This window comes from Pogona vitticeps, chromosome 2, assembly GCF_051106095.1.
Source record: "Pogona vitticeps strain Pit_001003342236 chromosome 2, PviZW2.1, whole genome shotgun sequence".
NCBI classification, from domain to species: Eukaryota; Metazoa; Chordata; class Lepidosauria; order Squamata; family Agamidae; genus Pogona; species Pogona vitticeps.
This window is the reverse complement of record NC_135784.1, coordinates 269376670-269391927: the sequence shown is the minus strand read 5'-3', so window position 1 is coordinate 269391927 and position 15258 is coordinate 269376670. Positions and strand designations below refer to the sequence as shown.

Sequence of the window (15258 nt, the reverse complement as noted above, 5' to 3'; positions counted from 1 at the left end):
AAGAGTTTTAAAAATAGCTGCCATTTCCTACCTGCAGCAAAATACCAGGGATGTTGACAAGCCTTTGGGTCCAATTCCTATGTCCGTCTTTGGTACCAAGTCCCAAGTCCAGGTCCTTATTTAAAAACAAGCTTTTTTCCCCTGGGGAAAAAAATGGGAAGGGTGAGTGAGTGGTTTCGGAATTGCGAGTCAAGTCCAAGTCATTGAAAAACAGCCTGAGTTGAATCATTGCTGTGGCTGAAGTCCAACCTGAAGCGAGGCCCACATCTCAAGTCCCCACCCCTGCAAAATATCCAGTGCTTAGCCTCAACTCTATACTGGAGTGCTTGAATCACCCTTATGTGAACCCAAATAGAATGACTAGATAGGTCTTCAGGAACACAGAGAAAGCAGACATGGGAGAACTTCGGGTGGACACACTGAGTGTATTATTTGAAACACAGCAGGAAAGTAGGATCCTAGGAATGCAATTATGCAAAGGTATTGCGAGAGGAGGAATCACAGAGGAAATGGATAGAGTTTAGGCCTTCAGATGTGCCAAATACGTTTTAAATGCACTGGCAAATATGAGCAGCGCCAGACTTATCATTAGGCAGTGTGGTGCAAGCAGCATATCCTGAGGAGCAGTAATGGCAGCATCTTGACAATTTTCAAAGGTTCTTTGGAAGTCTCAACAGTTTGGAAGTATATATGCCATGTCCTGTGCCCTCTAAACTGACCTGTTGTGATGCTTCAGGTATGTTGGATAATTCTTTTTCATTGGTAGTACTGAAGTGAGATTAAATTGCCAGTCCAGTTGACTTCTGCTCAATTAAAAGAGGATGGGTGTCCTTGGCAAGTAAAATGTCTTTGGCCAGTCCTGAATGCATATGATGCATATCCAGCAACAGAACATGAATGAAAACACAAGAGAGCATAACTATGTCTCATATATTCAGAGAGAGTTTAGGGAGGGAGTGTCAGGAAACAGAGAACTACTGTGTGCTGTTTAAGATGGGAAGAGTCAGTAAATGGTTTCTAGATGATGAGAGGAAAATTCCAGAGAAGACCAAGGTAAACCAGACTCTTCTTCTGTCTATTATTTGTCTTATATTTATCCCAGAAGTTGAATATAAAGGTACCCACTGACATGTTTCTTGGCCATCTTTATAATCTGGTGTTTCCATTTAATGGAAGTTGACTTCTGGGGTGTGAGAGCAAATCCTCATAGTAAGTAAAGTAAATCTGTCTGTTTTTGAGATTAACATTAATAGTATACTGTAATGAGCTTCAATCCAATTTTCTTATATGTTAGACATCCTCTTGATAAGCAAGATAGGAAAGAGATGATTGATTCATGACATTTTTTGAGGCTCTGTAGGGAAGAATTGTTTGAATGACTGCTTGGCATTTTATGTCTGTCATTCAAGACCAACCTTATAAAAGAGAATTTTTAAAGTATTTGCTTAAAACTCAAACAGCATCACGTAAATGCATGGTGCTAAATAAAGAGTGAAGAAGTCATCCTTTGCACTGATTGCACAGAAGCTATGGAGGGAGAGATATTTAGTTGGAGAAGCTAAACAATTTAATGACTGTGTGTTTAACACTTTCTAAAGCTACAGTATAGTTAGCTTATGGTCAAACTGTCAAACTTCTGTAGAACTTGTAGCTGTTTACATATTGATATTGAAATTCATGTATGATGCCTCCTCTTCCTCCTCCTCTCCTTCTTCTTCTTGGTTATGTAACTGGAAGTCATACTCAATTGCTTAAAGTACATGGAAGCTTGGAAGCTTGTGACAGCAGTGTTTGATCCACAGACAGTTCTCTGAAATAGGAACCCACCCACTCAGACACTGCAGTGTGGCTGCTTTGACACTTAACTAAGGATTAATAATCTAATTAGAGCAGAGCTGTTATAAATGAATATGAAACAATGGGGCAGAGGAGTAAGTGAGAGAAACAGGAGAAAGGAGACATAGAGGGCAGGTAAGACTCGATCCAAGGCCCACAGCCACACAGAAAAGAGGTTTCTATTGATTTTTTAGGCACCAGAAAAAAACATTCAAATAAGTTAATATGACCAGTCCCTGATCACTGCAACTATTGATCTGCAAGATTGCATGCATGTCACCAAATTGATAAAGGAATGTCTTTGTTCCAGCCAAGTGAACTCACAAAGCAGTACGTCAGCTTCTGAGTTGTACAGAAATCCTCCCCATGCTGGTTTCTCTTTCTTTCTTTCTTTCTTTCTTTCTTTCTTTCTTTCTTTCTTTCTTTCTTTCTTTCTTTCTTTCTTTCTTTCTTTCTTTCTAAGGTGTGCAGTGTTTCTGCATGAGGGCATCATTTTGAAAGTGACTCTGGCTTGCTTACTTTGGTTTATACAAAAAGAACTAAGTGTTGGCTCAGGTCCTAAACAAGGATAAGGTAACATTACATCAGGAAACTAGTGCTATGTATTATTAATGTCACTGAAGGCCTTTTATGCAAGCTACTCTACTTTCTAAATTTGATATTTATTTGAAATCAAACTTACGTTCCACCACCTGTTCCACCTCTTGATTATAATCTATCATTCACTGGTGGTGGTGGGAGGAGTGGATAGAGCTGAGAGGACACAATGCGGAAGCATAAGATGAATCCAGTCAGAAAACCTGATTCCTGGATCCAATTAGAAACTTGGATATATTTTATATTCATCTTAATTGGTTTTTGTAGTTATCTAAATTGTCTCCCTAGGAAATTTTCAGACTTTTCAATTTGTGACGTGCCCCTCACGTGTCCCCAGGTTGTTTCACTAGCCTGAGGGTCACGACACGTTCTCTCCTTTCTGATCTTTGTCAACACCCTTTAATTAGAAAGACTGAGGTCTAAGCTGGGTATAAAGTTGAACAACACAGGTTTATTGATTACAGTTTGCTTAAACAAATTCTTCACAGACTTTAATGTATTCATTAGTTTAGTAATAACTTGTTTCACACTTAACTCTTTTAGCTCTCTATATGTTCCACAATCTTAACTGCCTCCTTTAACTCCTATCTGTGCCACCCTCCTACCACAGACTAACTTCTACTTCAGACTCTCATCTCTGACTCTAGCTGACTGAACTCCCTAAATTCCAACTCACCCCTCCCTTCTACTTTCTCTGGCTCCGCCTCCCAACAGCTCCCATTGGTGCATGCAAACAACCTCCTTTGTGAGCCAAATCAGCGTGATCACCACATAGTTCCTCATTCTCAGCCCTTTACCTCAAGGTCATGTCAGGGCACACTGGCTCAGGTTGGGTTGGTTTCTTTCCTCCCCAGTTCCCTCACTACTTGGTTACACAGTTCTGAGTTTTTATAGTTGACACAGTGCCTCTGGCAATTTGCTCCACCAACTGTGAGTTTAGTTTCACATTTGCTAGTGGGATCTCTTTGGTTGGGCTATACAAGGAGTGGTGCATCAAGGCTGGTTTACATAAACCCACACTGGGAATAAGCCCGCTGATCCTTGCTTCCTGCTCTTCTCTGAGTCAGTGATGATTGTCCCCATTGAACTCTTTGCCTGGTCATCTGCCAGGGCCTATCCAGGGATGCCATCAGTTCCCCAGGATATTCCTCCTGGACTCAGGGGTGTCTTTCCCTTCTTTCTCTTTCACCCCAGTAAGATGGTTTGGGAGATAGCTGAGGGTTGTCTTTCTGCACCCTAAATTGGATGAAAACTCCAGTCCAGGGGTCTTTCTATGAATATATTCCCAGTCTCATGGGCTCGCAGGCCCTTCTGGGATTTCAATAACTTCCCCAGGGTCTTCTACAGCAGTGGTTCCTGACTTTGGGTCATCTATGTGTTCTTGGACAACAACATCCAGAAGCCTTCAACAGTAGCTGTGCTGGCAAGGGTTTCTGGGAGTTGTAGTCCAAGAACACCTGAATAACCCAAGGTTGGGAACCAGTGTTCTACAGTATTGACCAAGGTTTCATCCTCTTCCCACTCTTCTTCTCCTGTTTTTACCTCTTGTGGCAAGACTGCCATCTGGACAGTTTTATCTATCTTAGTCTCACCCCCGCTCCTAATTTCTTCCTCCTCTATCACCTCCATGCTCTCTTTCATAGTTCCCATTCCCACAGGTCATTATCTGGGCTTTCCTGAGCTTTTTTTTTCAGTTCCCAGGCTTTCTTCTTGTCCTGCTCCCTTTTGGAGTTTCTGTTAGCATTCCTTCCTGCTCATCTCCATGGTCTTCTCAGCTTCCTGGTTCCCATGAGAAGTCACACTCCAACATGGTTTCTTCCAGATCTACTGAATTGTGGGAAACTTGTTGGGCCCTGGAGAAAGATGAGACCGCCCATTGACAGGGACGTCTGTGCTTCTGTCCCGGTCATTACAATGAGAAATAAGATCATCATCATCATCATCTTAGAACTGCAGAACCGAAAGGGACCTTGTGGATCATCACTGCAACCCAGTTGGACTTTATAGGAAAATGCCCTCTTGGAATAACTGAGAAATGGCTGGTAAAGTTAATTTCAGACACATACCAGTATTATCTATTTTCTGATCTCCTGCCCATGTGTTTTTTCTATCAACACTCTTGTATACTTAACAGCTATTCTAGTTGCCATATCAATAGTATTCCATTCCCTGAGATTTCTAGGCCACAGTTTCAGGCCAGGGAAAGGCCTGTGTGATATTGTGTGGGGTTGGATCCTATTCCTGTCACTTGGGCAGGGCAGGCAGATGTTCAGAGGGACTGGTAACTGCTTCTGAGCAAGCTGATTGTGGAAACGGCCACAAGAAGAATCTTGATAAAATGGTTTGGGGCCTGAGTAAAACCCAGCTAACCAGATAAGTCAGAGCCAGATAAGTGAGGAGGGAAATCATTAGAGTTGAAACTGTTTCTATGTGACTGGACAACCAGCAAAATGCAATTGGTGGTAGCTGTGATTGCTATGATTTCTGCTAATACTTCGATTCTACACTGCCTTACTTAAAGTACACATGGCATGTGCTTAGGTTTGGGGGGGGGAGTCAGACCCTACAATGTTGTTCTAAGCTTCAGAGTAGCAGAATCAAATTCTTTTATCCATATAGTCATGATGACGATGCTGTTATTTCACTGTGTTTTTATACATCCTGGACTAAATGGTGAGATTGCATGTGCTCAAGGGTTTTGTTTTGTTTTTAATCAAGCTTGACAAACAGGCTTTTGTTTTGTTTGTTTGTTTTGCTCTAACATATCAGAAATGCTGACGCAACTGTAAAGCATGGAACAGAATTTTAATGGGCTTGGATGGGGGACAGAAATGTAGTAGTGTGCTTCACAACTGAAGTAATAATGCAACATGGCCATCTTGATCACTAAGTCCATGGTCTCAAATTAGGCAGTAACAGTGTTTAAATTGAAATTTTTACAGGCATAGTGTGGTCAATCCAGAATGGAACACAAAGGTTTATCTTTAAAGTAATGACATTTTTAAAAATCTGAGTGGCAATTTGAACTTGAAGATCCAGATCCCTTACCAATACTCTATTTTTTCTTCAACACCATTTTCCTTCTATCTCCTTTTTAAATGTATTTTTTATTTTAACAACTAGGGATAAGTTAAGGAGTACAAAAGGTAGAGGGGGTATGGGGGGGGAAAGAGGGGGAAGGAGAGCCCGAAATGTACTGTCATCCAATCTGTTTGTTCATGTTGTGATATCAAGTTGACTTTTTGCCTTTCTACAATTTAATTGCCATCCATGTTTCAACTTACAGTCTTAGTTTAATTCTATGTTATTCAAGCGGCTGGTGACTCAAGCCATTTATATAATAAATCCCATCGTTCAGTTGCCTTTTGTATTGGATAGGCTTTAAACACTTCTGATAGAATATCCATTTCTGCCACTTCCCATATCTTCTCGATGAGTTCTTCTTGTTTTGGTATCTCTGATTTCTTCCATTTTTTAGCATAAAGAATTCTGGCTGTAGTGACTATATATATAACTAAGTAGCTCTTTGTTTTATCTATATTATCTGGTATAACGCTCAGTAAAAACAATTCTTGGGTTAGTGGAACATTACAAAGTAGTATTTTTTGTAACAGAGTACAGTGGTGCCTCGCAAGACGATGTTAATTCGTTCCATCGAAATAGCTGTCTTGTGAAAACATTGTCTTGCGAAATGCGATTCCCCATTGGAATGCATTGAAATCCATTTAATGCGTTCCAGTTGGGGAAAATTGTCGTTGTTTTGCGAAAATCGCCCATGGGGAAGCCATTTTGCGAAGCACCAATCAGCTGTTAAAATTGCTGAACTTAGGTCAAAAAAGGTCAGGAAAGGAAGGAGGGGGAGGGAACACCTTCTAAACAGAACACCTTTAAAAACAAGCAGATTTTAAACAAAACCAAGCCAAGCCAAGCACCTTTTAAGTAAAAAAGGGGCAGGAAAGGAGGGAGGGTGGATGGAACACCTTCTAAACATAACACCTTTAAAAACAAGCACCTTTTAAAGAAAACCAAGCACCTTTAAGTTAAAAAAGGCAGAACACCTTTTAAACAGAACATCTTTTTAAAAGCCACAGAATCCAACAAGCATTATTCCAGCACAGAACTCCTCATCACAAAAAGCGAGTCTAAACTGTGTTTTACAGTCTGCCTGCATCAACAGCCAGCACAACCCCTCACTGAATATTTTCTAATTTTAAGAAAAAAAGACTGTGGAGTCTAAACAAGATGGGGGGTAGAGACTTGAATCTAAACTCCATTTTAACGCCTGCTTGCACCAACAATCAGCAACCATTATTCCAGCACAGAACTCCTCATCACAAAAAGAGAGCATAGAGGGAGGGAGAGTTAAGACAATGGGGGGGAGCCTTGAGTCTACAGTACACTTCATTTTAAAACTCCATTTTAAACTCCATTTTAAAGCCTGCCTGCCTGCATCAAAAACCAGCAACCATTGTTACAGCAGACATATCCCCAAAGAAAAAAAGACTTTGGAGTCACATTTAAACCCACACATTTTAAAACAACAGAGAGGTCACAGTACACAAACCCTAGGAGCCACAGAATGCAAAAATAAATAAATGCATTTTAAAATTACAGTCTAATTTTCACATTTATTTTAATTTAATATTACAGTCTACTTTTCACATTTTAAATCCACACTGCAAAACCCATCAGGGCACAGAAACATAACCCCCCACCTAGCCCTACCCCCCCCCACACACACTAAGCTGCCAAAAAAAAAAAAAAACCTGTACAGTACAGTAAATACAGTGTACTCACCCAGAACAGGCAGTCCCTCTGTTTAAAAAAAGAAAGTCAAACATCCAAAAATAAAAAATTCAAAAATCAAACATTTAAAAAAGCCCCCAAAAATACAGTCCGTACAGCACAGTATCAGGCAGTACCAGGCAGTCTGAAGACTCTCTCCCTATCCACTCTCTAACTGCTTGGACGAGCAATGTTGCAGACAAACAGCCTCTTCGCTGGCCAACGGTTAACAGAAAGTTCAAATTTCACAATTTCCCCACCTCCCCCACTTTCTTGTTTGTATCTCGAAGCTCCATTCACAAGTAGAAGCAATATTTTGTGAACGGAGCTGTTCATAAGCTGGATTGTTCATACATAGGGACGTTTGTAAGTAGAGGTTCTACTGTATAGCCCTTTACAGCCATAGCCTCTGTGGGTGGATCTCCCAAAGCTTCTGCACCCTCAGGGATATTATGCAGTTCCAAAGTTTTAATAGCACTCTGTCTATACTGTTGAGAAATCTAGCACCGTGATGTTATGTTTTTCATTCTGTTTTCCTAACTGATAACAGCTTTAAGTCCAGTCCGTGGTCGTATTGTGTCACCCTACAATTATTTCCAGAATCATTTTTTTTCTCTCAGTCTCTCAGTTTTTGTCCCAGCCTGCAAACTAGAAGTTAGTTTTGCTTTCTGAGGCAGCAGAGCCGGTAAGCAAGGTAGCCACTTCTTCCCTTTTTTTGGCCAAATATTCTGCACTCTAGTTTATCTTTCCACTTTATAGGGCTGTTCATAAATCAAAGGCTTCAACTTACTTTATTGTTGTCAGTTTTCAACTCAGCATCTATTTGTTCTCCTTTCCTCCGTAGCGGGTGGGTTACTCACAGCTTAACTGCCCAAGATGGCTTCAGCATCTGATCTGTGCTCAGGTGATTTCTTCAGAGGGAAGAATACCAGGTTGCTTCCCGGCTTCCTTCCCCTCTGTTGTTCACCAACTGCTTCAGGGAGACTTCCCCTAGTCTCCCCTTTGGCCCTTCGTCTTCTGAAGGACCCCCAGACCAGGTGGTTCCAGCTTTCCCCAGGAGCCTCTCCGGAAGCTGCTGACAGCACAGCGACAAGCCCCACCTCTCCTGCATAAGTTATTTTTCTGATAAGATCTGATTGAGACACAGTTTGCGAGCAAGAATCTTGGGAAGAAAAACAAAGGTCACCAATATGAGAATTTTGGGTGAATATAATAATGTTTGCAATATACTCCAGATTTCACTATAATATACAGAACTCACTATGAATGAGAAACAGATGCCATATGTTACAGTGGACATTTGTAAGCAAAGATAAGTATATTTAACTCCTGTCAATTTCATTGGAAAAGAGTGAGGCATGTTCTTATTTCCTATCTTAAAATCACTTTGACTTAAGTGTGCATGGGTTTGCTGGGATAGAGTTCTTTCCTGCCAAGAAATCAAAAAGTACCGTATTTTTCGCTCCATAAGATGCACCTTTCCATAAGACACACCAATTTTTTAGGAGAAGAAAACAGGAAAATATAATCTGTTTCCTTCACTCCATAAGACGCACAGACTTTCCATCCCGGTTTTGTGGGGAAAAAGTGTGTCTTATGGTGCAAAAAATACGGTATTTTGTTTTGTCTTCAGTCCTCCTTTAAGTTGCACTCCTATACACACTTATATAAAAATAAATCCCATTAAACACAATGAGGCTGGCTTCCATGTAAATGTTGGTAGAACTGTCTTAACTTCTGGATCAGCCCTGACATTAGTACTCTTTTGCAATGAGACATTTTAAATATCACAGTCTATACATCATTCTGTTGTGCCTTGGGATTGGGGGAGAACCCCCTGCTGGGACCACAAGCCACCATGATACTATGCAAATTCAAAATGGCACCTGTGCTTCATGCTCTATACCAGCTAATGAAGTGCTTTGGGTCAAAATGATTTGAAAACCATAACAAATTAATGTTGGCAAAGCTTTTATTTGGTCTGTCTTTTTTTTCCCCATGTTGTTTTTCTGTTTATATTTGCAAAGTAGAATTTATGTTTGAAAGTCAATGAATTGCACTCTGCTGAATATGTATTCCAGAGATAAGTGAATGCCTTTCTAGTGATTCACTGTCCAAAGAAGGCCTATTATTGAGTGAAATGGTTGCCAGCAAAATTGATCTATTCTGAGTATTTTTCAGTTTGATATTGAATAATGTATAGAAAAACAAGCACTTGAGAATGCATAAAATGGGAGAAAGCATGCATTTTTCAAAAAAAAGGGAAAAAGAAAAGAGAAGCTTGTCCCTTACTATGAAAAACTCAGTTAGTGGAACACGTAAAAAAGAACTTACAATTCACATGTCGTTTTATTGAAGTCTTTTCTCTCAGTTCAGATGGGATAGCTTTAGACATCCTGGGACAAAATGCCTAGTAAAGTTTCTGCCCATGGCATCTTTCCCCACAAGTATTTCACCCTATAGCACCATGCCTGGAAGTGAATTTTGTCCAGAGAAGCATCCCCTAAAGGGTTTTGTTCTCCAGTGAACTGATAACATGTTGATGAATTTCAAATGAATATTCTATTTTTATATGATTTGTATATCCTTAAGATAAATATATATATTGTCAGAACAAAGGGAAAAATATGTTAAAATATGTTCTAAGACTGATGGTAGGTGAATGTTTTTATATGTGAAAGAAAAACGGGAAAGAAGCTCTGCTGAAAATGCATAGGTATTCAGGACTTCGAAGTTGGCTGGAGTGTCAGGGTGAGGCTTACACATGTGCCCCCATTCCCACCAGTCATTGAACCCTCCAGGGTTTTAGGTAGAATGTCTGAATAGGGGTAGTATTTAGCTAGATTCCAAAGTCATCTGAAGTTCAGATCAAATAGCAGCAACAATCACAACCTTGTACACTCTTTAAAGAGAAAGATGGAATTAGATGCTAACACAACTCTCCAGAAAAAAAAAATGTTTGAAATGTCATTTTGGCCCTCCATCCCGAGAAGACATCATCAATTTTGTTTCAATCTGTCTGATATTACACATGCAAGTTTATGTTATAAATTGACTAAGGGTTGTGTTTCAGGGTTGTGAATTGAAGGTATGTACAGCTGATGAGAACATGTGGTAAGAAGCAGAGGCAGGTTGCCGGAGATGGTTACTTTTATAATTCCAGATGTTTAGAAACTCTATACTGGGTAGTTCAAGCTGTCAGCTGCTTAGAGAAAATAAACACATTTTACTGATCATTCAAGGCTTGTTGACCTACCAAAGACTCTTGCAATTTCTCTAAAGCAAGTAGCAAAGATAGAAATGTTGTCCTTAGTTGTACGTTTAAAGAGAGACAACTACATTTTTGTGAAACTATCAGATTTTATCTCTAAAAAACACATATTGATGTAATTTATCTACCTTAAATGTCAATTGATTTGGCTTGTTTAGACTCAGTGACAATTCAATCTTTATTGTCAATTAGAAGACAATAGGACAATAGAAGAGCCATTTGCTCCACATCCAGAATGGATGCAAATAGTTGTGCTACGTGCATTGATGGTCCATATGCCTGTGCCAAAGCCATCTTCTCAAGCAAGGTAATTATTCCTAATTTAATCATATCTAACTTGGCTCAAAGCAAAAAAAAAAAAAATTGTGCTGCTTTTTTTAATGTTAACAAAACTTAGCAATGGCTACCTTTCCTTGGATCCTAGGCCTTAGAAATAATTATAATTTCTTTATTTAAATATATATATAGCCCCCCTTTCTCCTCAAGAGGACTCAAGGCAGCTAACAATATTTAAACAAACATAAAAACTGGAAGAGTGGAACCAGCAGCCTCCACTCCCTTAGTTACTGAGAAAAAGTCTCCCTAAAGTTATTTGCCTGCCTGCAGAACAAAAAGCACAGAGGTGGCCACAGTGGCCTTCCATGAGAGGCAGTTCCACAGCCTGGGAGTGTGACAGAGAAGTCCCTCTCTTGTTTCCTCACCAAACATACATGTGAGGGTAGCATGATGGAGATAAAAGTCTCCACTGATGATTTTAAAGTCCATTAGATGTGGTATGAATCAAATTCACTATAACCATGCTTTTTCCTTCACAGGAAAGCTAATAGCTCTCCAGCAGAGAAACAGAGTGGAGAAAATGATTAAGCCATCCTCTGCCAGTACAGACTGTAACAAATTGACCAAGTCCATTTCTTAGTCATTCCCCTCACCTTCAAACTGACTACTGTACGGTATTTTGTTGGGGTTATATGGGGGCGGTGGGAGGGCGGGGAGGCAGTAGTCAAAATTCTTTTAATCTGAGATGAATTACAGTGGCTGTCTTTTTTATTTTTCCAGAAAGTGTTGTTCGGAAGTGTTTTCTGAATTTGGAAACTTCAGAATGGCTGACAAACCATGAAATTCAGAATGGTTGCTACACTGATGCCTCCTTTGCCAACTCTCTGGTGGCCACCATTGCGCTGGAGAGCAGTTGAATATCTACAGAGTAGCACAACCTTTTTCAGAGTGAGCAGGTTATTTCTCTAGCCACTCACCATAACATGGAAGCACAGCGTTCTCTGCAAAGAAAGGACAGTGATTGAAGCAGTCCTGTTAAATATATAAAGTCAAAGTGTGTTGTTCCATTGAAGAATATATTTAATTTGATCTCCTAGGAAAAGAGTTTTTCCCATTTCAGTTTCTTTCCATATCTAGACAGAGAGGAAGATAGAATGACTGACTTGTCATCTTAAGAAGGAGATACTTTATCTGAAAACAGATCCAAATGTTTAAAAGGCTTCCCTACATTAAAAACCAGTATAGGGTGGGTAGCAGGTAAAGTGTTTGATCAGGACTCGGGAAACCTAGGTTCAAATGCCTACTCATTCATGGAAGTTGAATGGAAGACAGCACTGCTGAAAGTAATTTGCAAAATATTTTGCATACATTGGAAATCCTATAAGAGGCACCATAATTCAGAACTGATTTGACAGCACATGATGCACAGAAACATTCATCCATATTATTATTAGGAGTTGCATGGAATCTGAAATTAACTGTGAAATCATGTCTGTATCTGGTCAGAAATAAGCCCCGTTAAGTTCACTAGTAAATATCTCAAAGCATCAGCTGATTTTAAGAAACAAGTTTGTTGATCAACTATTTCACAAAATGCCTCTCCTCAAAATATAGGATCGGGGCTGCTTTTTTGGGGTGTGTGTGTGAAATTACTGTTTCTCCCCATCCCAATGATCATAGGCACTTGTCCCTCAGTATGCTGATACATAAAGAAAGAGACTTTAGGAGATCGGATCAGGGTTCTCCCACTTCCTGTCTAGTTGGGCTCTCCGATTTGATTGATTCCCATCAGTCACACTGTGTTCCTTCTATTCCTTGATCAAATGCATTTGATTCTGATCAGGCTTCAAGTGTGAGCACTCACAGATGGTGACTCTCAAATCTATGTTCTGACAATAATGACACATGCGAGCTTCACATTCGCTTCCCTAAACAAGTTGGGAGAGCAGAAATCCTGTCTCATAAATGTGATGGCAGTTGTGAAAGGAGTGCTTCTGTGCCTGAAGGACAATGATTTTTTTTCACATGGAAATGAGTAGCTGAGAAGGGAGAGCATCTATTCCCTCCCTCCCCCCACATAGATTTTTGCTCTCTGTTTCTCACTCAAAATTGTTTTACTAACTGAAAAGTGAATCGTAGACTTACCATGAAGTACCATTCCTGCAGTAACCTAGACTCAACCATAATAGGGATCCTGCTAAGGATCAAGAAAGTTTGGTATCAGACTAGGAAGGTGCTAGAGTCAGAAACAGCCTAGGCAGTGGTTACTTGAAATAAGTGACAGCAGTACAGAAGACGGAGCAATACAGTGTTCCCAAGGATTCTGCAATAATGGCATAACTTTTCTAAATTGTTATAGCTGGGTGTTGTTGTTATGTGCCATCAAGCTGCTTCTGATTTAATGGCAATGTTATAAATTAATGACTTCCAAAAGATCTTGCCATTAACAGCCCTGCTCAGGTTTTGCACGCTACAGGCCATGAGATTCTTTACTGATTCAATCCATCTCATATTTAGTCTTCCACTGGTCCTGCTGCCTTCAATAACTAGCATTATTGGGTGTTGTGGTTTGTTTGTTTGTTTAATGAGTGCTAAGATTTTGGGCATACAGAGAGTTATCTCAAGGGTTAAGCGATCAGAGCTGGTCTACAACTCCCAGATTTTCTTTGGGATTCCGGAAGCTAAACTCCTTTAATAAATGAGACATTCTTTTCCTCTGAAACTGGTGCTGTCATTAGATAGAATGAGACAACTCTCTTTGGCAGCCAATGTTGCACCACAATACTTACCAGCTGTTTGCCCCTGTTGGAGGACAGATGAGTATGTGTCACACATCCTGTCCTCTGGACCCTTTGAGGGGAATAAGGCATTGAACAATCTGGGACATTTTCTCAGAGAATTGCCTAGAGTACAATAAAATAACTTATTTCTTTTTCTTTGCCCTCCTTGCCCCCTATCACCAAATGCAGGTTCTACAAAAATAAAATAAAATTGTTCTGGATATGGAGAAAACCAGCTATCACGATGGTCAGATGAAATGCCAGCCTCATGACACAATACAGTCTTGTGAATGTATTTCCAAGATACATTCCCAAGACCAGTGAAGGGTTGTTTTCATATATTGCTTTGTGCTGTGTTGCTCAGTTAAATACAATAAAGATGGCTAATTACAATTACTGATTAGAAATCTCTGAGATGATATTGCTTTCAAAGTAAAGCCCCCAGTTTTTCTCCCACTTATGACAGTGTAACTTGATCCCACCAAGTGCCATTTGTATTTATTTTATTGTTTATTTAAAATATTTTACCCACCTTTCTTATTAAAAAGATCCAGTGTGGCTTTACAGCATTAAAAAGACAATATTTTAAAGCTAAAAACAGTTAAGTACACAAATATTTAAAAAGAACTAAGCATGTATTACATTAAAACTGATAGATAAAATCAATACTAAAAACATGTTTGAAACAGGGCACAACAATCCATTCAAAAAAACCCTCTCAGACAGCCAATCACTACGGAAAAGCTTGCCTGAAGAGAACGGTCTTTGCCTGCTTGTGGGAGGACAGCAAAGATGGGATCAGCCTGGCTTCCCATGGGAGGGAGTTTCAGAGTCTGGGATCAGGGACAGAGAAAGCCCTCTCCCATGTCCCCACTAAGCAAGCCTGTGAAAGTGGTGCTGCTAAGATACTAAACGGCTTGGGCCCTGGATACCTGAAGGACCGCCTCTTTCCATATGAGCCTAGCCAGCAGTTAAGATCTAGCCCAGGGGGCCCTTTTGAAAGAGCTATCCCTTAAGGAGATAAGAGGGATGGCTTGTAAAGAAAGAGCCTTTTCGGCAGCTGCCCCCAGACTATGGAATGCTCTCCCGACTGAGATCCGTCTGGCACCTACGCTAATGACATTTCGGCGCCAGGTCAAAACCTTCCTGTTCCAGAAGGCTTTTAGTTGAAATAACGTCAGCTGTGGGTCCTGATGGCAATTTTGGGGTATCTATTTTGCTTGTATTTTAATTGTTTTATCTTTTATTGTATTTTAATTGAATTTTAATTGTTGTAAGCCGCCCAGAGACCTTTGGGTAGAGTGGGCGGCATATAAGTTAAATAAATAAATAAAATAAATAAATAAGAAAAGGGCCTCCCCTGATGATTTTAATGCCTGGGCAGTCTCATAGAGGGAGATTCAGTCTTTTAGATAGCTTGGCCACAAGCCGTTTAAGGATTTATAGGTTAGAACCAGCACTAAATTGTGCCTGAAAACAGATTGGCAGCCATTGGAGCTGCTGTAACAAGGGGAGTTATAGGCTCCCTGTAGCCAGCCCCAGTTAACAATCTGTGAATAGAGCTAGCCATTAACATAAGAGACAAAGCTTCCAGCATGAGAAAAATACATAGTGGTTATTAGCCAGGGCAGTTCTTTCTCTGTAATCCTAAAACATGAGTACAGTAATTTCTTTTCACTTTGTGTTGGCAAATGTGAGATTCCCAAAGCTGAA

The 15258-nt window shown here is 40.1% G+C and overlaps 1 long non-coding RNA gene across 1 annotated transcript in view; it reads right to left on the bottom strand.

The window, feature by feature from the left end:
* The window catches only part of LOC140704940 (uncharacterized), a 14454-nt gene extending 6047 nt beyond the window's left edge, over positions 1–8407 (bottom strand). The window contains exon 1 of the long non-coding RNA XR_013542200.1: positions 32–8407. This is a non-coding gene — a long non-coding RNA (uncharacterized LOC140704940). The remainder of the gene's footprint in view (positions 1–31) is intronic.
* Between the last annotated feature and the right edge of the window lie 6851 nt (positions 8408–15258).